The 24,849-nt window shown below is 42.1% G+C and overlaps 1 long non-coding RNA gene across 1 annotated transcript; it reads right to left on the reverse strand.

Moving 5' to 3' along the window:
* Positions 1 to 7,969: 7,969 nt before the first annotated feature.
* Positions 7,970 to 22,500, reverse strand: LOC113621524 (uncharacterized). Its single transcript, XR_003433218.1, has 3 exons — positions 22,490 to 22,500; positions 10,339 to 10,350; positions 7,970 to 8,050 (listed from the first exon to the last, which is right to left on the reverse strand). It is a non-coding gene; the product is annotated as an uncharacterized LOC113621524 (long non-coding RNA).
* Positions 22,501 to 24,849: the final 2,349 nt, after the last annotated feature.

The following is a 24,849-nucleotide window of genomic DNA, read 5'->3' on the forward strand; positions in this document are numbered from 1 at the left end:
TAAGTGCAGGAGCAGAGGAAACAGAGTGGAGTTGATCAGAATGTGCAGTGGTCAGGAAAAGGGATGTATGATACCAACAAGAATGGCTCTCTAGGCTGGACAGAATGAACAGATGGACAGGAAAACAGAAAACTGGTAGGTGAAGGAAGGTAAGCATGGACATCACAAGGAGTGTCGAAACTTCAGGGAATAGATGAAGAGGGTGAGAGGTGGAAAGATAGAGGTTTGTGGTCAAAGGATGAAATGCTGAAGTTTTTGAAAATCAAGGAATTGGATAGCCCTCTAGATAGTGACCACCCAGTAGAGGAGTAGGACCTAGGGAAGGAGGGACAACAGCCAGTTGCGTGCCTAAGTCTCCAATGAATGTGGAGAGAGATTAAAAGGGCCATGATTGGCAGTGGGGCTGGGGTGGAATGTGGAGGATTTGGGTGGTGTAGCCAAAGACTATGCTATTTGAGAGCAACAGAGAGTAGGAGTAAGGATAATGACTTGGAAGCAGCAATGTGGGGCGCAGGAAAAAGTCCCATTGCTCTGACATCAGGGTAAGACTTAAGAAAAATGTGTTGGAAATTCAGGTAAGAGAACTTCCAGACAAGTGGTACACCCTGGGGAGACCAGCTTTCAGTAAATGCAGAAGATAAAGAAAGAACTCAATAAAGAAACTAAAAATACAAGTTTGTTGGCATGGACAGGCAAACTTCAATGGAGCAATGCTAATGGCTGGGAGGGGTGATGTGCAAAAGGGAAAGGGAGGAAGCAAAGCAGGACAGGGATGCAGGGATGTGCCCGGACGAGCAATAATGACCCAAGGGCATGATTACCAAGGAGAGCTGTGATGTGAAGACTGGCAGGGCTCACTGCCTACGAATTTCCAAAAGAAACTTTGGAATAAACCTGTTCTGATGCTAGAAAACCATGGCATTTACTCAGAGTTCCAAAAAGCATGTTGGTGAAAATACGATGCCTCCAAAATAATCTTTTTCTGTGTGTTCCGGGCAGCATTTTCTTTTACCAAAAACATAGCTTGTGGTGGAAACTGTAGTGATTCCACTACCAAATAAGAGGGCGCAGATCTCTCCTGCTGGCACCAACAGCTACCTGGACTGATCAAACCAAGTGTCCCAGCTCACCTGGTCACCCAACAATAAAGCTTATACTCAAACCCTTACTTAATGGAATCAAGGTCTGTGCTTTTTTTTTTTTGCGGTACGCGGGCCTCTCACTGTTGTGGCCCCTCCCGTTGCGGAGCACAGGCTCCGAACGCGCAGGCTCAGCGGCCATGGCTCACGGGCCCAGCCGCTCCGCGGCACCCGGGATCCTCCCGGACCAGGGCACGAACCCGTGTCCCCTGCATCGACAGGCAGACTCTCAACCACTGCGCCACCAGGGAAGCCCAAGGTCTGTGCTTTTTGTATTAGTTTACCTCTATTTAAAGCAGACTATCAATAACTATTCTAGCTGTTTCTCAGGGTTACTATAGAGAAAGAGTTAACATTTGGAAAAGCAATGAATTTTGCTAGCGGAGATAAGCTACACCGTACAAATATTAGTCACCACTACTACCAAATAATTTATGGTGTGACAGTTTGAGGTATATACGATAAACAAAATATGAAGTGCAATAGAGTGGGGTAGGGAGGTAAGGCCAAGACCCAAGGGGAGTGACTGGGCAAGGGTTTCTGGAGGAGGTGAGACTGGAGCTGGCCATCGAACGATGTGTTTCATTTTTCCCAAAGGTCCCTCTCCTCTAAATTCCCAGCCATACCTTGCCTAACTCCATTTCAACCAAGCTGAGGAATCCTGACCTTCAGTAGGGAATGGGGGGGAAACCAGCAAGGCCTCCCTCTGTTCACTGGAGCCGGGTGTGGGATGGGAGAGCAGGGCCCACCTACCTCACAGGCCATCATCTTCCCTTGGCAAAAACACGTCTTGCTGCTCCAGCACAGCTCCTGTGGCCTGACCTCTTTTTCAAGCCTGTGCTCAGGCTGCTTATCGGGCCTGACCTCCTCCAGCTGGATCTTGTTTTCCACTTGGCGTCTTTCTTCTCAGCTGTTTCCATTTTAGGCCTCTGTTACTGATTCTTGAAAGCAAAGTAGCCAAGCTTCTTCCCTCTGCCCAGGTCATGGCAAAGGGATAGTATTTGGGCACAGTGGACCTAGGTGGGACCAAGGTGTCCATCATTGGCCTTCTGGTAGAGGTCTCATTTGGGTACAGCTGTGCCTTCTCTAAGAGTCTGGGGCTCAGAAGAACAGGACTAGATAACCTACTGTGTAAGAACAAAATGAAGAGAGACTCAACAGGGAGGAACCGCAAAGACTTTGTTTTTCAAAAAAATGTCTAAAGGACAATCCAAGGCCAGAGGGAGTAGATCCCGGAACAGCCATTGTCCACTTTCCTTCCATTTTGAGCAGCTGAGCTACCAAGGGGCACTCAGTCCATCCCCACGTATTATACAGCGTTTTTCCAGCTCTGAGGCCCAGCACGTACAGAGCCAGAAGCTCACCCATGCTGTCACATAAACAACAAAGACACACAGAAACCTTTCTCTACATTTTTGTGCCACAGATTTTGTGTTGTGTCTCCACCTCCAGGAGCAAGCGGCTTCCTGGAAGGCTCAAGGGGATAAAAGAAAGCAAGACTGGTTCTCCCTATTACCCACTGTCATGCCACCGCCCTGCCCGCCTTCCCCTTCCCACCCACAAGCCCTCCTACTCCCCAGGGTGCCATTCTGGAGCCAAAATCCACTTTGTCAGTGTAAGAACAGCCCTGCCTTCTCTTGCTCCACACACCATGTGACCCTGGAGAACCTCCAGGGCATATTTCATCTGGCATCAGCAACTAGAGGTCACCGTGACCCAAGACTTCCTGCATTCTCGGGCCTGGCAGCCCCTGCCAGAGCCAGCCATAGCGGGGGAAGGAGAGCGCCACTTGGTGGGGAGCAGACCACGTGTGGTGTCTGTCGCCCCGGCTGCCAGCAGACAGCAGCACTGGTTTTCCACTGCCGGCCATTCATTGGACTTGGAGAGATTCGTTCCTTCCCTGGGACCAAGTCAACAAGCTGAGACCAGAGGAGCTGCAGCCCTGGCATGCAGAGTGAAGCCATTTCTGTTTGCATGCACACCGTGGGCAGCAGCTGTGCTCCGTGGCCCCCAGAGATGCTGATTCCCCACCTGTCCTACCTGCTGGGCACTGCAGTGTGACAGGGTTCAGGATTCCCAGGGATTGCTTTTTTTTTCGTACATAAGAAAAAACAAATTGTTATAGAGCCCAGAGACTTCATGTTTAAAGAGAGTGAAGGTGAACCTCTAAGCTGGGAAACAATTTTAGGATTGGTTCGCAGAGGCCCCTTGCATGCAAGAACCATGAAGTTTTAGGGCAAGAAAAGATCGTAAACCAACCAAGTCGGTGGTTCTTCAGTTTGGTAAAGAGACCCTTTGGTAACTGGTGAAAACAACTCACTCCCTGCCCTAAAATAACCCATGGACACACAAGGTTTGCTCACAATTTGGGGAGTGCAGGGACTCCTGGAGCCCACCTGTGGAAGGTCTTGTCTACTTCCAGTTCCATTCCTTTCCCACTTAGCCCTCTCATTTTGCAGAAGGGGAAATGTGAGGCCCAGAGAGGATGTAAACTCTTGCAAGAATAGAGGCTATAAGTGGTCCTACTGAACCCAAGCCTCCTATTCACATCTTTCTAAGAGATCGCATGATGCCCTCTCACCCCTGGAGCCTCTCTTCCCTTTGTCTTATTTTCTTTACTCTTATTGTCTTTCTTTTTCTTCATTTATCCCCTTTTGCCTTCTCTCCTTCGTTCTTCCCTCTTTCATTCTCATATGCTTCCTCTTTAAACCTTGTTTCCTCTGTGCTTTCTCTGACCCCACACTCTTTTCTTTCTTTCTGCCCTGTGCCTCAGGCACTCAAGCAACTGATCAGTCTTAACTCTGGGGTCCTCTGAATAGGTCACCAGCTCCTGGTGAATCCAAAGACATAAGGTGTAAACCTAGGAAAGAATGAAATTGCAGAAAGTAGTCAAATCAAGAAGAAAATCTCTCTCCCCAAATCTTCAGGATAGATCTAGCACAAATGGGTCTCTTCTTCCTTAGTAAAGAAAAGATGCATACAGAAAGAGGGAGAAATACAAAGTCAATCCTATAGGTCAGTGGTTCTCAGAGTACCATCCAGGACCCCTAGGGATCTCTGAGACTCTTTGAGGGGGTCTACAAGGTCAGAACTGTTTTCACCTTATGGTGAAAAGATAAGATATTCTTTGCCATTTTCACTGTGTTAACGTTTGAATTGATGATACAGAAACCACAGTGGTTAAAATTTTCTGGGGCCTTAGCATGTGTCAAGGCATTGAAACCAAATTGGATTCATGGTCACTGTACTCCTCACTGCTATGGAAAAGAGTTTTTTTAAAAAAGTAAATTTTATTTAAGAATGCCCTTAAAGAAGTGGTTCAAATTATTTATTTTATTAAATTTAGAACCTTGAGTACACATCTTTTTCTGTTTCATGACAAAATGAGAAACAGGTGTAACGCACTCCTACTGCCTCCTGAAGCATAATATTTGTCTTAAGGAAAAGTAGTCATGCAACTGAGAGGTAAGCTATACCGATCACCTTTTCCAGTTTTATCTGGAAGAATGACTGACAAACTGTGGTTATTTACACCTGTGTGTTTAGCAGATGTTTTCATAATAATGAACAAAGTGAGGGAAAGGATGTCGCTTCAAGGGCAGATTGACAATACTTTTTACCAATCGTACATTCAAGCTTTTGGTCAAAAATTAGAATGTTGGAAAATGTGTATCCACCACCATAAACTTCATGGCTTCACAATACTTAAAACTTTTCTGATTAGATCAGTGGAGATGGTAACAAATGGGACTACCTGAATTTTGGAATCAAATATGTTAACATTTGAAAGATCAGTATAAGTCAGTAAAGCAATGTTTTCCAAATGACCAATGCCTGCATTGGAAAAATGTCCCCTTGAAATGTAAGATAGATTAATAGATTTCACTATATCTGAGTACCAAATGTTCATTAATATGGTTTCAGACTCCACAATGCAACTAAATTTTAAGAAACTACCACATATTGAATTTTTGACGTAGTAGCAAAGAAAAATGTCTACAATTATCTGAAAATGTTATTAAAATATTCCACCCCCTTTCCCAACTGCATGTATGTACAAGGCAGAATTTCCTTCATCTACTTTAACTAAACACCGTATTATTGCAGGTTGAATATAACAGAAGATAAAAAAAAATCTACCAGTTTCAAGTCAGACTTTAAAGAGATTTACAAAAATGTAAAATAATACCACTCTTTCTTTTGGTAAATATGTGAATTGGTGAATTTTTTTAATTTCTCAGTTTTTTGTTTTTTTGGTGTTTTTTTTTTTGTGGTACGCGGGCCTCTCACTGTTGTGGCCTCTCCCATTGCGGAGCACAGGCTCCAGACGCGCAGGCTCAGTGGCCATGGCTCACGGGCCCAGCCACTCCGCGGCATGTGGGATCTTCCTGGACCGGGGCACGAACCCGTGTCCCTTGCATCGGCAGGGGGACTCTCAACCACTGCGCCACCAGGGAAGCCCTAATTTCTCAGTTTTAATTTCTAATACAGTAAATATGAATAGGTATAACCCATACAAGAAAAACTCTCTAGAGTCCTCAATAACTTGAAGGAACACAAAGGAGTCCTGAGGCTAAAATGTTTGAGCACCCCTGCTATAGACTGTCCTAGGAGGAAAGAGGGATAAATCAGTGCAGCACTCATTTGCTGAGCATCTAGAATGGGCAAGGCTCAGTGCTAAGTACTATGGGGGATCGAGCTCTTACAGACCGCACGGTCCAGTGAGAAGACAAGACATTAAGGTCAATAACTACACTACGAGCACAGGAGTGCCACTGGAGAGAAGAAATGAAGAGCCACCAGAGCGTCACGTGGGGTATAGGGAAGAGGTCTAGAAAAGTCTTCACAGAGGAGATAACAGTCGAGAAGCCCAAATAGAAACTGAACATTTAGAAAACAAAACCAAAAAGAGGCAGAGGGGATGGGGAGGGGTTGTGCCTCCCAAGCAAGGGGAAGAACCTGGGAACAGAAGAGCAGACGGTTTATTGAGTGGAGAGTAAATATTCCATTAGGACCAACTGAGGTACAGTATGCAAAGCCTCATGGGAGAAGCCCCTTGTACAGTTAGTGCTCCAGAAATGTGTGTCAGACGAATCTATATATAAAAACAATAATTGACTAAGCCATGGATGGGCTTATCTGTCTTATCAAGCCCACTTCCCACAGTGTAAAGGAGAAAGTTTTATGGATAAATCTGCTAGAGGCCAAGAGAAGTGACATAATTCATACAAAATCAGAGGCAGAGCTGGGCCCTGATCGAACTTCCCTATCCTGTCTTCAAAGTCTCCTTCACCAGTCAATTCCTTCTGAAGTCAAGTCCTGGCTGGAATTTCTCTGCCCAGCTTGGAAGTGATACCGAATGAATAAGGGTGAGCCAGACAAAAACTTGGAGGCTTATCATTTGAAGCACTTCCTCAGAATACCCACACCCTGATAGGAGCAGTGAGTACTCAGAAATGAAAACATACTGCTCTTGTCCTCATAGTCTCTTGAACAAGACATTCAGGGGGGCAAGACCCATCTGACCATGACTGAGAGAGAATAAGTACAGAGCACAGAGAAGACCTCTGTCTAAAGACCTCTGTCTAAAGACCTCTGTCTAAAGCTTCTAAAGAAGCTTTCAAGAGGGATGGAGAAGATGGGAGTGATTCAAGAGACTTTTAAAGGATACAGGCTGATTAGATGCATAGATACAGAGCACTCATTCACAGCCCTGCAGGGCTGTGAGTCTGTCTTCTTTGTCTCTGGATCCCTAACACTCAGCATAGGCCTATCATAACAGAGACGTTCCATAAATGTTTGATGAGCTACTCTGAATACAAGGGTGAGAAAGAGATATGCTCCTGAGACCCAATTTTTTTCCACCTTTATGAAGATATTTTTGATGTATAATATGTGTAAGTTTAAGATGTACAACACGATTTGATACATATATATATTGCAAAATGATTACCACGATAAGGTTAGTTAACACCTTCATTGCCTCTGATAATTACCATTTTTGTGTGTGTAGTGATAACTTTTAAGATCTACTCTCTTGGGCTTCCCTGGTGGTGCAGTGGTTGAGAGTCCGCCTGCTGATGCAGGGGACACGGGTTCGTGCTCTGATCCGGGAAGATTCCACATGCCGCGGAGCAGCTGGGCCCGTGAGCCATGGCCGCTGAGCCTGCGTGTCCGGAGCCTGTGCTCCGCAACGGGAGAGGCCACAACAGTGAGAGGCCCGCGTACCGCAAAACAAAAACAAAAACAAACAAACAAAAACAAAAACAAACAAACAAAAGATCTACTCTCTTAGCAACTTTCAAGTATGTAATACATTATTGTTAATTATAGTTACCGTGCCATACGTTAGATGCCCAGAACTTACTCCTCTTATAAGTACAAGTTTGCGCCCTTTGACCAACATTTCCCCATTTCCCCTACCCCCCAGCCCCTGGCAACCACAATTCTAGTGTCTATTTCTTTGAGTTTGATTTTTTTTAGATTCCACATATAATGAAGAACATAGAGTATTTATCTTCCTCTGTCTGACTTATTTCAGTTAGCATAATGCCCTCAAGGTCCATCCATGTTATTACAAGTGGCAGAATTTCCTTTTTTATGGCTGAATAATATTCCATTGTAAATATAAGCCACATTTTGTTTATGCATTCATATCTTGATGGACACTTAGGTTGTTGCCACGTGTTGGCTACTGTGAATAATGTTGCAATGAACATGGGGGTGCAGATACCTCTTCAAGAGAGTGATCTCATTTCCTTTGGATATATACCCAGAAGTGGAATTGCTGGTCATATGGTAATTCCATTTTTAATTTTTTGAGGAGACTCCATATGATTGCACCAATTTACATTCCCACCAACAGTGCACAAGGGTTCCCTTTTCTCCACAGGCTCACCAATACTTGTTGTCTCTTTTCGATAATAATCTTTCTAACAGGTATGAAGTGATACCTCATTGTGATTTTGATTTGCATTTCCCTAATGATTAATGATGTTGAGCATCTTTTCATGTACCTCTTGGCCATTCCTAAGACTCAGTTTCAAATATGCCACGTTATCTATGCTCTGGTCTGACTCCGCACTCTCCCCTTCTCCACCATTAGAAATCTTGCCGGTCATTGGGACCCAAATCTGCCACTTCAGGCAGCCTCTCCTGGACTGGCATTCGAAAGGTAGAAGGTGTCTGATTTCACTGCAGACAGAGCTTCCTAGGCAGCCACGACAAATGAGACCGTAGCCACTGCAGATCGAGTCTGTGTCACCTTCACACAGTCTTTCTCATCTCCCTCTCTCATCAGGCAGGGACCACAAGAACTGCACTGGTACCCTAGGTGTGAGTCAGAATCTCTGCAAGAAATGCTACAGTCAATACACATGACACAAGACTGATATGATGCCCTGGAACCGGGGGAGCAACCTGCAAAACTGATGCCAATCACCTCCTGAGGTCGCGCACTGTGCTCCTCCAGGATGGACGGGCTGCTCCCCAGCTTGCCCAGAGCAAGGAGGAAGCCTTCAGTGATGGAGACAGCAAGAGGATGAGCACCGCTAAAGAAGGGCTATTGCGTACTTCTCTCACTGCCCCATCAGCACTGACGTGCAGAGATTCAGCCCTACCCATCATCTCCAAAAATGCCCACATTTAAAACACTTCCCCTCTGGGGAATTGGCTGGCAATATAAGTGACACCATGAGATAGTTAATTACACCTGGGTGAACTTTGGTGCTGTAACTCACAGAGCTGTGCTCATCAGAACAAATGACACAAACTTAAGATGTAAGCAGGAGTCAGTGAGCTTTCAACAGGATAAATAGCAAGCCAAACCCAAACCCATGGACCTGAAGCAGTCTGGTCAACCCAAGACTTCCTAAGCACCATTTAAAGGGGAATCTCAGAGCACTTTCAACAGATATTTTTTGTTTATCAACAAAGCTTTAAAAGTGGGGGTTTCAGAGGCATGGTGGAGTGAGTAGGAGAAGCGGGGGCAGTCATGGAGTGCCTGAGGATGTATAAGAAAGAACTAACTTTACTGAAGAATATCTATTCATCTTATGAATCCAGGTAGAAGGTTACCTGTCCTGGACCCCCACTTACTCATGTGGAGTGACGCCTCCTCTCAGCTCATCTCATGTGACACCCTTTGCATCACCTTCTTACAACACACATAATGTATCATAGCACTCTATTTCCAACTCTGTCTCCCTATAGGACTCTGATGGCCCCTGAACTCAGGGACCTGGTGAAATTATCTTTGTGTCCCAGGGCTGGAACCTAGGGCTGGGCCCATAGTAGGAGCTTGGTATATTTAGAGGCTGTATTTTGAGTGAGACTCAAGTGAAAAACTGAAAAATGAACAAATTGATTAGAAGTGGAGATAAACCTAAACAAAGCCAATGTCCCAAGGGCTGCTCTGACCATGTCTTTCTGTTAAGCTGCTTTCTTTACCAAGAATAATACTGTTTGATCTTAATTAAAAACAGTTAGAACAGCTCTTGGAGGCACAGTAAATTTCAAACTCTAAAGAAATAGATTTTGATAAATATAGAGAACTGGGATTGTGTTTCCTTTGTAAAACAAATACCTTTAAAAATAGGGGAGACATTTTTAGGTGTGTGAGCTTTGAAATTCCCATAACCCAACATACTGGAAATTAGTGGCCTGAGCCCAAAATACAGACGGTTTCAACTGTCTTTCCATTGTCCATCCACATCCTGAAAATTATAGGAACAATCCCTACGATAAAAGATCACATTGAGCTGCAAATTCAAATCAGTCAGGTTCCAAGATTTAAATGGCTTCCTCTTTGGCATCTAGGTAAATATTACCAGTAAAATCCCTGCAAGCCCACAAAATAAAAGACCATTTTATTTAGCTCACAGAAACAATCCATACAACACAGGACAAGATGTCTCTCCAATAAACTTATGAAAATCTGCCTTTTTATAAGCCGAAATTACTATTCCCCCCGTTCTCCCGGGTTACATCTCTAAGGTCACTATAGCCAGAGCTCTCTCTGAATGTCAAGGGCTACTCAATTAATCTTCTTGTTTGCAGAGATTTGAAACCATTTAAGGAAGGTCAAAAACTAACATCAAGCAAATGCAGCTGAATTCCCCACTCTTGTGCAAATTTCACCTTCATTCTGTTCTTCTTTCCCCTTTCACTGTCTTTTCTTTGTTGACACTTTCTCCCCAACTTCTTTTTATTTCTTCTTTCTTCTCGTCTCTTCCTTTCTCTCTGTCTTTCTTATTTGCTTTACTCTGTTCCCTTCCCATTATGCAGGGTTTGGATTTTGGGTTATTATCCAATTACCCTGGAATATTTGGTCTATTTCATCCAAAAAACTATGTCTTCAGCATCCTTCCATTTACTCCCAGGAGTAAAGAAAGAAAACAGTGTAGGATGAGAATAAAGACAAATTGTGTTCCTCAATCTAAGTAAGTTAGAGGGACGAAACATACAGAGAGGAAGATTGCTGTGGTTTAGATTTTCAAGGTTTGACAAGTTCCATCCATTAAGTGAGTTAATACCTGTAACACTTAGTGCCTTTCATGCCACAGACACTCAAAAATGTTAATTTAATTGTTTCTGTCATCTTAATTATTAGCTGTGCTGATCAGCCCTGTCCCCAGCTTGTGATAAACAGCTGGTAGCAGTGGTTTGCTCATATGCTAAAGCAGTGAAAGGCCACTCTGAAGTTGGGAGGGGGCTGGATCTAGAACCCCACCTGCTACCATGCACTCCTCTGAGCAGAAGGCCTGTTCCTCCTCCACCACACAGGAGCAGGTAAGCAACAGGTAGCTGACAACCAACTTAAAAATAAAGAGAACAAAAGAAAAACAGGAAAGGAGAGCTTCCCTGGTGGCACAGTGGTTGAGAGTCCGCCTGCCGATGCAGGGGACACGGGTTCGTGCCCCGGTCCGGGAAGATCCCACATGCCGCGGAGCGGCTGGGCCCGTGAGCCATGGCCGCTGAGCCTGCGCGTCCGGAGCCTGTGCTCCGCAACGAGAGAGGCCACAACAGTGAGAGACCTGCGTACCGCAAAACAAACAAACAAACAAAAAAACCCACTAACAGGAGCTTCAAGATGGTGAAAGAGTAAGACGCGGAGATCACCTTCCTCCCCACAGATACACCAGAAATACATCTACACGTGGAACAACTCCTACAGAACACCTACTGAACGCTGGCAGAAGACCTCAGACCTCCCAAAAGGCAAGAAACTCCCCACGTACCTGGGTAGGGCAAAAGGAAAAAAGAAAAAACAGAGACAAAAGAATAGGGACGGGACGTGCACCAGTGGGAGGGAGCTGTGAAGTTGGAAAGTTTTCCACACACTAGGAAGCCCCTTCTTGGGCGGAGACTGTGGATGGCGGAGTGGGAAGCTTCAGAGCCACAGAGGAGAGCACAGCAACAGGGGTGCGGAGGGCAAAGGGGACAGATTCCCGCACGGAGGATCGGTGCCGACCGGCACTCACCAGCCCGAGAGGCTTGTCTGCTCACCCGCCGGGGCGGGCGGGGCTGGGAGTTGAGGCTCGGGCTTCGGTCAGAGCGCCGGGAGAGGACTGGGGTTGGCGGCGTGAACACGGCCTGAAGGGGGCTAGTGCACCACGGCTAGCCGGGAGGGAGTCCGGGGAAAAGTCTGGACCTGCTGAAGAGGCAAGAGACTTTTTCTTACCTCTTTTGTTTCCTGGTGCGCGAGGACAGGGGATTCAGCGTGCTGCTTAAAAGAGCTCCAGAGACGGGTGCGAGCTGCAGCTAACAGCGCGGACCCCAGAGACGGGCATGAGACGCTAAGGCTGCTGCTGCCGCCACCAAGAAGCCTGTGTGCGAGCACAGGTCACTATCCACACCTCCCCTCCCGGGAGCCTTGCAGCCCGCCACTGCCACGGTCCCAGGATACAGGGACAACTTCCCCGGGAGAACGCACGGCGCGCCTCAGGCTGGTGCAACGTCATGCCGGCCTCTGCCGCTGCAGGCCCGCCCCGCACTCCGTGCCTCTCCCTCCCCTCGGCCTGAGTGAGCCAGAGCCCCCGAATCAGCGGCTCCTTTAACCCTGTCCTGTCTGAGCGAAGAACAGACGCCCTCAGGCGACCTACACGCAGAGGCGGAGCCAAATGCAAAGCTGAGCCCTGGGAGCTGTGAGAACAAAGAAGAGAAAGGGAAATCTCTCCCAGCAGCCTCAGGAGCAGCGGATTAAATCTCCACAATCAACTTGATATACCCTGCATCTATGGAATACCTGAATAGACAACGAATCATCCCAAATTGAGGAGGTGGATTTTGGGAGCAACGATATATATTTTTTCCCCCTTTTTCTCTTTTTGTGAGGGTGTATGTGTATGCTTCTGTGTGTGATTTTGTCTGTATAGCTTTGCTTTTACCATTTGTCCTAAGGTTCTGTCCATCCGGGGGTTTTTTTTGTTACTTAAAACAATTTTTTTTCTTCACAATTATTTTTTATTTTAATAAGTTTATTTTATTTCATTTTATTTTATCCTCTTTCTTTCTTTCTCTCTTTCTTTCTCTTTCTTTCCCTTTCTTTCTCTTTCTTTCTCTCTCTCTCTCTCTCTCTCTCTCTCTCTCTCTCTCTCTCTCTTGCTTGCTTTCTTATTTTTTCTCCTTTTATTCTGAGCTGTGTGGATGAAAGGCTCTTGGTGCCCCAGCCAGATGACAGGGCTGTGCTTCAGAGGTGGGAGAGCCAAGTTCAGGACACTGGTCCACAAGAGGCCTCCCAGCTCCACGTAATATCAAACGGTGAAAATCTCCCAGCGATCTCCATCGCAATGCCAAGACCCAGCTCCACTCAACGACCAGCAATCTATAGTGCTGGACACCCTATGCCAAACAACTAACAAGACAGGAACACAACCCCACCCATTAGCAAAGAGGCTGCCTAAAATCATAATAAGGCCACAGACACCCCAAAACACACCACCAGACGTGGAACTGCCCACCAGAAAGACAAGATCCAGCCTCATCCACCAGAATACAGGCACCAGTCCCCTCCACTATGAAGCCTCCAAAACCTACTGAACCAAACTTAGCCACTGGGGACAGACACCAGAAACAACAGGAACTATGAACCTGCAGCGTGTGAAAAGGAGACCCCAAACACAGTAAGTTAAGCAAAATGAGAAGACAGAGAAGTACGCAACAGTTGAAAGAGCAAGGTAAAAACCCACCAGACCAAACAAATGAAGAGGAAATAGGCAGTCTACCTGAAAAAGAACTCAGAGTAATGATAGTAAAGATGATCCAAAATCATGGAAGTAGAATGGAGAAAATAAAAGAAACGTTTAACAAGGACCTAGAAGAACTAAAGAGCAAACAAACAATGATGAACAACACAATACATGAAATTAAAAATTCTCTAGAAGGGATCAATAGCAGAATAACTGAGGCAGAAGAACGGATAAGTGACCTGGAAGATAAAATAGTGGAAATAACTACTGCAGAGCAGAATAAAGAAAAAAGAATGGAAAGAACTGAGGACAGTCTCAGAGACCTCTGGGACAACATTAAATGCACCAACATTCGAATTATAGGGGTTCCAGAGGAAGAAGAGAAAAAGAAAGGGACTGAGAAAATATTTCAAGGATTATAGTTGAAAACTTCCCTAATATGGGAAAGGAAATAGTTAATCAAGTCCAGGAAGCACAGAGAGTCCCACACAGGATAAATCCAAGGAGAAATATGCCAAGACACATATTAATCAAACTATCAAAAATTAAATACAAAGAAAAAATATTAAAAGCAGCAAGGGATAAACAACAAATAACACACAAGGGAATCCCCATAAGGTTAACAGCTGATCTGTCAGCAGAACTGCAAGCCAGAAGGGAGTGGCAGGAAATATTTAAAGTGATGAAGGAGAAAAACCTACAACCAAGATTACTCTACCCAGCAAGGATCTTATTCAGATTTGATGGAAAAATTAAAACCTTTACAGAAAAGCAAAAGCTAAGAGAATTCAGCACCACCAAACCAGCTTTACAACAAATGCTAAAGGAACTTCTCTAGGCAGGAAACACCAGAGAAGGAAAACACCTACAATAACAAACCCAAAACAATTAAGAAAATGGGAATAAGAACATACATATTGATAATTACCTTAAATGTAAATGGATTAAATGCTCCAACCAAAAGACATAGACTGGCTGAATGGATAGCAAAACAAGACCCGTATATATGCTGTCTACAAGAGACCCACTTCAGACCTAGGGACACATACAGACTGAAAGTGAGGGGATGAAAAAAGATATTCCATGCAAATGGAAATCCAAAGAAAGCTGCAGTAGCAACTCTCATATCAGACAAAATAGACTTTAAAATAAAGACTATTAGAAGAGTTAAGAAGGACACTACATAATGATCAAGTGATTGATCCAAGAAGAAGATATAACAATTATAAATATTTATGCACCCAACATAGGAGCACCTCAATACATAAGGCAAATGCTAACAGCCATAAAAGGGGATATCGACAGTAACACAATAATAGTAGGGGACTTTAACACCCCACTTTCACCAATGGACAGATCATCCAAAACAAAAATAAATAAGGAAACACAAGCTTTAAATGATACATTAAATAAGATGGACTTAATTGATATTTATAGGACATTCCATCCAAAAACAACAGAATACACATTCTTCTCAAGTGCTCATGGAACATTCTCCAGGATAGATCATATCTGGGGTCACACATCAAGCCTTGGTAAATTTAAGAAAATTAAAATCATATCAAGTGTCTTTTCCAACAACAACGCTATGAGACTAGATATCAATTACAGGAAAAAATCTGTAACAAATACAAACACATGGAGGCTAAACAATACACTATTTAATAACCAAGAGATAACTGAAGAAATCAAAGACGAAATTGAAAAATACCTAGAAACAAATGACAATGAAAATACGATGACCCAAAACCTATGGGATGCATCAAAAGCAGTTTTAAGAGGGAAGTTTATAGCAATACAATCCTACCTTAAGAAACAGGAAACATCTCAAATAAACAACCTAACCATACACCTAGAGCAATTAGAGAGAGAAGAACAAAAACACCCAAATTTAGCAGAAGGAAAGAAATCATAAAGATCAGATCAGAAATAAATGAAAAAGAAATGAAGGAAACGATAGCGAAGATCAATAAAAGTAAAAGTTGGTTCTTTGAGAAGATAAACAAAATTGGTAAACCATTAGCCAGACTCATCAAGAAAAAAAGGGAGAAGACTCAAATCAATAGAATGAGAAATGAAAAAGGAGAAGTAACAACTGACACTACAGAAATACAAAAGATCATGAGAGATTACTACAAGCAGCTCTATGCCAATAAAATGGACAACCTGGAAGAAATGGACAAATTCTTAGAAATGCACAACCTGCCGAGACTGAACCACGAAGAAATAGAAAATATGACAGAGCAATCACAAGCACTGAAATTGAAACTGTGATTAAAAATCTTCCAACAAACCAAAACCCAGGACCAGATGGCTTCACAGGCGAATTCTATGAAACATTTAGAGAAGAGCTAACACCTATCCTTCTCAAACTCTTCCAAAATATAGCAGAGGGAGGAACACTCCCAAACTCATTCTACGAGGCCACCATCACCCTGATACCAAAACCAGACAAGGATGTCACAAAGAAAGAAAACTATAGGCCAATATCACTGATGAACATAGATGCAAAAATCCTCAACAAAATACTAACAAACAGAATCCAACAGCACATTAAAAGGATCATACACCATGATCAAGTGGGGTTTATCCCAGGAATGCAAGGATTCTTCAATATACGCAAATCAATCAATGTGATACACCACATTAACAAACTGAAGGAGAAAAACCATATGATCATCTCAATCAATGCAGAAAAAGCTTTCAACAAAATTCAACACCCACATATGATAAAAACCCTCGAGAATGTAGGCATAGAGGGAACTTTCCTCAACATAATAAAGGCCATATATGACAACCCCACAGCCAACATTGTCCTCAATGGTGAAAAACTGAAACCATTTCCACTAAGCTCAGGAACAAGACAAGGTTGCCCACTCTCACCACCATTATTCAACATAGTTTTGGAAGTTTTAGACACCACAATCAGAGAAGAGAAAGAAATAAAAGGAATCCAAATCGGAAAAGAAGAAGTAAAGCTGTCATGTTTGCAGATGACATGATACTATAACGTAGAGAATCCTAAAGATGCCACCGGAAAACTACTAGAGCTAATCAATGAATTTGGTAAAGTAGCAGGATACAGAATTAATGCACAGAAATCTCTAGCATTCCTATAAAATAATGATGTAAAATTTGAAAGTGAAATTAAGAAAACACTCCCATTTACCATTGCAACAAAGAGAATAAAATATCTAGGAATAAACCTACCTAGGGAGACAAAAGACCTGTATGCAGAAAATTATGACACTGATGAAAATAATTAAAGATGATACAAATAGATGGAGAGATATACCATGTTCTTGGATTGGAAGAATAATCATTGTGAAAATGACTCTACTACCCAAAGCAATCTACAGATTCAATGCAATCCCTATCAAACTACCACTGGCATTTTTCAAGAGCTAGAACAAAAAATTTCACAATTTGTATGGAAACGCAAAATACTCCAAATAGCCAAAGCAATCCTGAGAAAGAAAACCGGAGCTGGAGGAATCAGGCTCCCTGACTTCAGCCTATACTACAAAGCTACAGTAATCAAGATGGTATGGTACTGGCACAAAACCAGAAATATAGATCAATGGAACAGGATAGAAAGCCCAGAGATAAACCCATGCACATATGGTCACCTTATCTTTGATAAAGAGGCAAGAATATACAATGGAGAAAAGAAAGCCTCTTCAATAAGTGGTGCTGGGAAAACTGGACAGGTACATGTAAAAGTATGAAATTAGGACGTTCCTTAACACCATGCACAAAAATAAACTCAAAATGGATTAAAGACCTAAATGTAAGGGCAGACACTCTCAAACTCTTAGAGGAAAACACAGGCTGAACACTCTATGACATAAATCACAGCAAGATCCTTTTTGACCCACCTCCTAGCAAAATGGAAATAAAAACAAAAACAAATGGGATCTAATGAAACTTCAAAGCTTTTGCACAGCAAAGGAAACCATAAACAAGACCAAAAGACAACCCTCAGAATGGGAGAAGATATTTGCAAATGAAGCAACTGACAAAGGATTAATCTCCAAAATTTACAAGCAGCTCATGCAGCTCAATATCAAAAAACCAAACAACCCAATCTAAAAATGGGCAAAAGACCTAAATAGACATTCCTGCAAAGAAGATATACAGATTGCCAAGAAACACATGAAAGAATGCTCAACATCATTAATCATTAGAGAAATGCAAATCAAAACTACAATGAGATAACATCTCACACCCGTCAGAATGGCCATCATCAAAAAATCTAGAAACAATAAATGCTGGAGAGGGTGTAGGGAAAAGGGAACCCTCTTGCACTGTTGTTAGGAATGTAAATTGATACAGCCACTATGCAGAACAGTATGGAGGTTCCTTAAAACAGTAAAAATAGAACTACCATACGACCCAGCAATCCCACTACTGCGCATATACCCTGAGAAAACCATAATTCAAAAAGAGTCATGTACCACAATGTTCATTGCAGCACTATTTACAATAGCCAGGACATGGAAGCAACCTAAGTGTCCATCGACAGATGAATGGATAAAGAAGGTGTGGCACATGTATACAATGGAATATTACTCAGCCATAAAAAGAAACGAAATTGAGTTCTTTGTAGTGAGGTGGATGGACCTAGAGTCTGTCATACAGAGTGAAGTAAGTCAGAAAGAGAAAAACAAATACCGAATGCTAACACATATATATGGAATCTAAGAAGGAAAAAAAAAAAAAGGCCATGATGAACCTAGGGGCAAGATGGGAATAAAGACACAGACCTACTAGAGAATGGACTTGAAGATATGGGGAGGGGGAAGGGTAAGCTGTGACAAAGTGAGAAAGTGGCATGGACATATATACACTACCAAACGTAAAATAGCTAGTGGGAAGCAGCCACATAGCACAGGGAGATCAGCTTGGTGCTTTATGACCACCTAGAGGGGTGGGAGGGAGATGCAAGAGGGAGGAGATATGGAGATATATGTATACATAGAGCTGATTCACTTTGTTTTACAGCAGAAACTAACACACCATTGTAAAGCAATTATACTCCAATAAAGATGTTAAAAAAAAAATACACTAACAGTGGCTACCACTTACTGGGCACCAACGATGTCCCTGATATGTTGTATATTTGTTTTTAATGACCCTGACAGGAGGTGTCACTATCCTCATTACACAGATGAAGAAGCTGAGGGTGATAGAGATAAAGAACGGTGTTCAAAGTCACAGAGGCAGTGAATGACAAAAATAGGACCTGAAGCTGGATCTGCCAAGGATCACAGGTAACGACATGCTTATGATTCCACATCTAGAATTTGTCAGAAGTAACTTGACATAGAGCACTTGGAAAATAGTTGTTTAATTAATTGACAAGAGAATAATAATTTCAGGAGATGAATAATGTTAGACTACGAGGATATTTCAGATCAAATCCAAAATCCTCATTTCCCAGACCACAGAACTTTGAAAGGTAAGGTGACCTATCTAAGGAACAAAGCAAGTCAGTGACAAAGCTGATATGAAAAATTAAGTCTCATGATCCCTGCTCCAACTGTTCCGTAGATCCTTGGACAAGACCACACGCCAGGCCCATGAACTAGTCTTTCAGCTACAGTGACCATGAGGTGCCCATCTTGGCCTTCCCTCTCCTTCTCTGGGTTCTGCTGGTTCTCCTCTGTTGCCCTCGAACCTTCTAGAAGAAGCCTCACCGTTGCTGCTGTAGCCCTGGTCAGAACGCAACATTCCAGCCACAGTGGTCAGAGTTTCCAGGCCTCTGTCTCCAGGGCTGTGCTGGCTTCCAGGCAGCGTCCATGAGAAGTGCCTCTTCCACAGCTCAGTGCTACCCTTGGTCACCTGGGCCCCAGTGGTTCTGCTTATGCCAAGAATCTCAGAAAATAGTTTTTAAACAAGACCTGCCAGCTTCCTCCACCCTGCCCACCCCAGTCCACACTAATTATAGGCACTCAAAGCCATTCAATGGAAAGAATGAAGCATGCTGTCTTCTTTTTCTTGTCTTTCTCTTCCCAGACTCTGTCCCCACCCAAACTTCATCTCTCTCTCCCCCCAGTTATGTATGTGATAAGACACAAATACCCATAAATATTTCCTCCGTGTGTGTGTGTGTGAATGTGTATAAACGCAGCAGTGATGCTATAAGCAGTCAAATATTGTTATGCTCGGTATTAATTTGCTGGCCTCTTTTAAGGGTCAGTCACACAGTTAATGGCTACTACAGCTGCCTTTATTAAAGTTCTGACCACTGGAATTTCTCTCTCTGAGCTCAAGAAATACACAGAATCAGTCCGAGAAAAGGGCAGTGAGTGACAGGGCACCTGAGAGTATTTGTCTCTGTTGCTCAAGTACTATAAGATGTCGCAAGTCTTGAACTGGACTTGGAATCAGCTGTAGGGACTCCATTAATGGGGGTGTGTACAGGTAAAGCCCAGAAGACTTCCTGCAACCTTGAGGAGTTAGGCAGAGAATTCACCAACTGCTGTGTGGCCTTCTGACAAGAAGCCTAACAGGTTTCTAGGTTTTCATCTTACTGGGTGAAGTATATTAAAAAAAAAAAAAAAAAAAAAAGAGTTCCACATATTCATCTTCCCTTGGTAGATCCTCTCAAAAGCTATGTAAGGTCCAGAGAGGTTAATTAATGATCTGTCCAAAAACATGCACCCAGGGATGGCAGAGCCAGGCAAGGACCCAGGTCTTCTCATGTGAAATAGCATGGCTTTCCTGTGCACATACTTACCTGCAGACCTTCTTTCCACATATGAGACACTCCCTCTCCTATTTTCCCGTCTTGTCACTCACCACTAACAGACTCCTCTCTGGAGAGACAGTTATAGAGTCTACTCTTCCCACTGAGCTGAGGCCAGTACATATTGATAGCTTATTATCAAATGGCCTCCAACTCTTTACAAATGAGTTTAACTCCCTCCTAAGTCTCTTTTTGATCTCAGAACAGAAATTAATTGAACCTAGATGACTCCCAGGCAAATTTCAACCTCTGCAGGCAGATAAATAGTACTACAAAAAGAAAGTTTCACCTATATGGAGTTACAACCAAGGAAACCTAAAACATGTAACACCGTTAATGTTGTAGGACACTGTAAATTTTGACATACAGTTTTCACAAGGAAAGAAACTGGAAGAGAAGATAATTATATTGAGTGTGTGTATGTGTGTGTGTGTGGTGGATTTTTTTAATGGAAAGAAATACATCACTACATTTTAACAAAACTTGAGAATAGAGAGGTAATCTTTGTTACTAAAGGATACAGAGTAAATCCAGCAAGAGGTCTTCTTGGTCTGCATTTCCACCAAATTCTCTGTATCATTCAACACTTTATGACCATACTTTGTTCTTTTCTTCTATTCTTTCATTCAAACACGAATTTTGGCTTGCTTATTATGTGAGGACACGTTACCAGTTGAACCATATTCCCTGCCCCTGTACAATACTGACTCCCCAACGTGTCCTGACTTGTCTTTTCATTTTCCTTCTTAAATTCTACATGTCTTCCTACCTTTCTAATTGCACTCTGTTACCTTTATGTCAGAAAGAGAAAAACAAATACTAACTCCTTTTTATCTCCTGCTTCTTAGGACATTAGCCAAGGCTAGTCCTTTGCTCTCAAAATAATCCCTCTCCCATGCATTCTCTTTTCATCTCCTTTTTATTCATTCTCCTAGCCAGCTGATGACCTCCAAAACCACACTGCCACTTCTGTTCTTTCAACTACGTGCCAGTAGTGTGTCTGTTTTCCTAGATTTGTCTGTTTATATTTTGCCATTATCTCAAATCCAACTCATCCAAAGGGTATACATCATCTTCTTTCACCAGCTCATCTCAATTACAGTTATTCTTCCAGTTAGTCAGGCTGAAAAATTGGCATCATTTTTAACTTATTCTTCATTTTTACCTCTTATAATTAGAAAAGTCTGTCAAACACTGAAGTCTATTTATTCCTCTCTATACCTGCTGCCATTACCTTGTGAAGACTTGCTGGTCCACATGTGAATTATTGCAGTGGCTAGATTTGTGGCTTCCCTGTCTCTGGTCTCTTCTCACTCCAACCCACTCTGCATACCCCTTCGAGAAATTATTCCTTCAACACCATTTTCATCATGTCACTCCTCTACTCAATTATCTGTAATGATTTTTTTATAAATAATTCTGAAGCTCCTTGTCAAGTTTTCAAAGCATACCATGTCATGGTATAATCCTGTTGACTAGATTAATCCCAGTACTACTCTACATGCACTTCCTCATCTACTCAGAGTGGCTTTCCTATTCTGTCATAAATATGCCACACACCACTTTGTATTTGCTCACGTAGGTCCCATTTTCCACAAGTGGCTCATTCTTGACCCTTCAAGTCTTGAAATTCAACTTATCCTTCAAGACCTAACCCATGCTCCTCTTTCTTTAGGAACCTCTGTTGGTCAGCTGCCAGTTTGCTCCCAGGTCCCTCCTCTCCCTTCCCTTGTGCTCCCTGTATCATTACTAGGGAACTAGGCTCCTTTGCCCTCAAGCTCCTAGGTAGTTTTGGGCCCCAGAACCCATAGGAAAAGAGTAAAGGGGAAGAGGAAAACTAGCAGCATTTTTCTTTTCTTTCTTCTATGCTTTCTGTGATGTCTCCAATAATGGCTATGTCTCCTCCATGGCTCTGGCTAATATGGACAGTCCCAGCTTCTTAAGTCTGGAAACAACAACACCTTTCTTTGGTCCTACCAGGTTAAGGGTGGTTTTTGTTTTCCGTGTTACCTCAACAGCCCCTGTTTGGTTTCTCAGCTCTTCTATCACAGGTATGGCCAATTCCCTACATTGAAATTCCCTCTATTTAAATATTTAGCATTTCTGTTTCCCTGTCCAGACTCAAGCAAAGTTGAACAGATAACTTTAAACATCCTTCCTTGCTCTAACAGTCTTTGTCCATTACCACATAATGTAGCCCTTTGTTATATAGGGGTTGGAATTGTGCAATACTTTTTCTCATTTATGCATTCATTCAACAGATGTCTATTAATATATATAATGTACATTCAACCATATCAGGTCGTTGAGGTTGAAGGGTGGGCACAAAAAACTATTGGGTACAAAGCATTTATAATCTTGGTGGTAGGGAGAGTTATCCGCACACAAGTCAAGCACCAACATAGCAGTACTTGGATAAGGGTAGAGTGAATGCAACAGAAAATGATCGCTGTCCATATTTAAATTTTTTGCCCTAAGAGATGGGGTTTTAAATATGTGCTTAGAGGATGAAGTTTATGTCCAGAAGGTCATTAAATATCAACTGGTTTATTTTTTCACTGTAGAAATTGCATATGGTATTACTGGGTTATGGGAAGTATAGAATGTCAACCAAAACCAAGAAAATCAAAAAGATTTATTTATTTGGCTGCTCTGGGTCTTAGTTGCAGCACATGGGATCTTTAGTTGTGGCACGCGAACTCTTAGTTGCAGCATGCATGTGGGATCTAGTTTCCTGACCAGGGATCGAACCCAGGTCCCCTGTATTGGGAGTGTGGAGTCTTAGCCACTGGGCCACCAGGGAAGTCCCTCAAAAAGATTTTTAAGGCCAAGAATCAAACACCAATTAATCCTTTCAAAAATTATTATTAGGTTGCATGGCTATTGAATTAATAATGAAAAGAGATCCTTAAAATGAAACAAATTATTTATTCATTTATTTTTGAACTATACTGGGTGCTGGTGAAAAAATGTAAGTCATGGTCTCTGCCCTTGAGAAGCTTACAATCTAGTATGGGACACAAACAAGTAAACAAACAATAATGTATAGCCTGATAATGATAATAATGGCTACCTACTATGTACCAAACATTACACTATTACTTTACTTAAATTATAAAAACAAACATTTTTGCAGATATTATTACCACATATCACATTATTATTGTACAAGAATAAATACATAAATAAAAACATAGACTCAGAAATTGAAACTTTGTTTAAAGGACACAGCTAGTGTGTGCTGGAGCCAAAATATTTAAACCTAAGTATGACTAAACTCAGAGTCATGAGTCACTAATTACAGTGCTTCATACTGTATCTGTCACCACCAGATCATTTTCCTTCATACAACCGTGAATTTATACAGCAATAAAGAGCTTATAGGACTTACCTTACAAAGGAGTTTAGACTACAACCTAGCTAAGGGAAAGAGCTTTCATTGCTAATCTCATGTTTCCTCTTCTTCCCTTATTCAGTAGGAGGTACGTAGGAAATTAAGAATGCATTTGTAGGACATTCTAATTATAGAAACACAATTTTAAGGAAAAAGGTTTCAGGAAAAATGTAATGAGACAGTGTTCTTCAGAGTAGATTAGCTGGAGAAAGTTTCTGTGACCAACTTTGTTGGGAAGAAACCAACTTTGTTAGCTTTGCTTGGGGAACATTGCATTAAATTTGAACCACTATATGTTTGGTTCTGTTCAGGTACAAAGCTGACAGTGCAATTTCTCAGTTCTCCAACTAAAACAAAGTTCAAGAAAACATGTAGTAAGAGATATTTGTATTTCAACTAACCCATACTGAGTTCTTGAAAAGTGTAAGGTGTGAATAGCAATAGGCTGGCTCGACTGGAATTTATGTTTCTCTATGTCACTTTTTAATTGAGCTATAATTAACATACAATAAAATGAACAAATCTTAAGTGTTCAGTCCATTGAGTTTTGACAATTTTATACACCTGTATAGTCACTCCCTCAAATAAAATACTGAATAATTTCACCATCCCAGAAAGTTCCTTGTATCCTTTTCTGTCAATTCTTTCCATAGAGGCAACAACTTTCTAACTTCTAGCCCCATAGATTAGTTTCACCTGTTCTTGGGCTTTGCATAGAAACAGATAGTATGTATTTTTCTTTTGCATGTAGCTCTTTTCAGTTAATATATTTTTTATGTCCACCCATGCTGTTATGTGTCAGAATAATTCATTATTCTTTATTGCTAAGTAGCATTCCATTGAATTAATATACCACAGTTTGTTTTCTTATTATCCTGACAGGGGCATTTGCATTGTTCCCAGATTTTAGCTTTATTAATAGGTTTTCTAGAAACATTGTTGTTTAAGTTTTTGTGGACTTATGCTTCATACATTTTTGAGTAAATACCTACAGACGGAATTGCTCAGTCATGGGGTACATACACATTTAACTTTAGAAGAAATTGCAGAACATGTCTCCATAGTCATGTACCATTTTACACTCCCATTAGCAATGTATGAGAGTTCCAGTTGCTCCACACCATCACTGACAATTTACTGTTGTTAGTCTTGATTTTTGCCATTTATACCTTATCTCACTGTGGTTTTAATTTGCAGTACGCACTTTGTCATGTGATTATTAGCCATTAATATATATTCTTTTGTGAAGTGTTTGCCCATTTGTCTACATTTAAAAAATTTAACTTCTTATCTAGTCTGATTCAATGTCATAATATTTAATTTGATAGTTCAGGTATTCATATATCGATTCCAGAATAAACAGTGATAGATTTGCCT

Source organism: Aethalodelphis obliquidens, unplaced genomic scaffold, assembly GCF_003676395.1.
Source record: "Aethalodelphis obliquidens isolate GAN/ISIS:26980383/991018 unplaced genomic scaffold, ASM367639v1 scaffold1, whole genome shotgun sequence".
Lineage (NCBI taxonomy): Eukaryota > Metazoa > Chordata > Mammalia > Artiodactyla > Delphinidae > Aethalodelphis > Aethalodelphis obliquidens.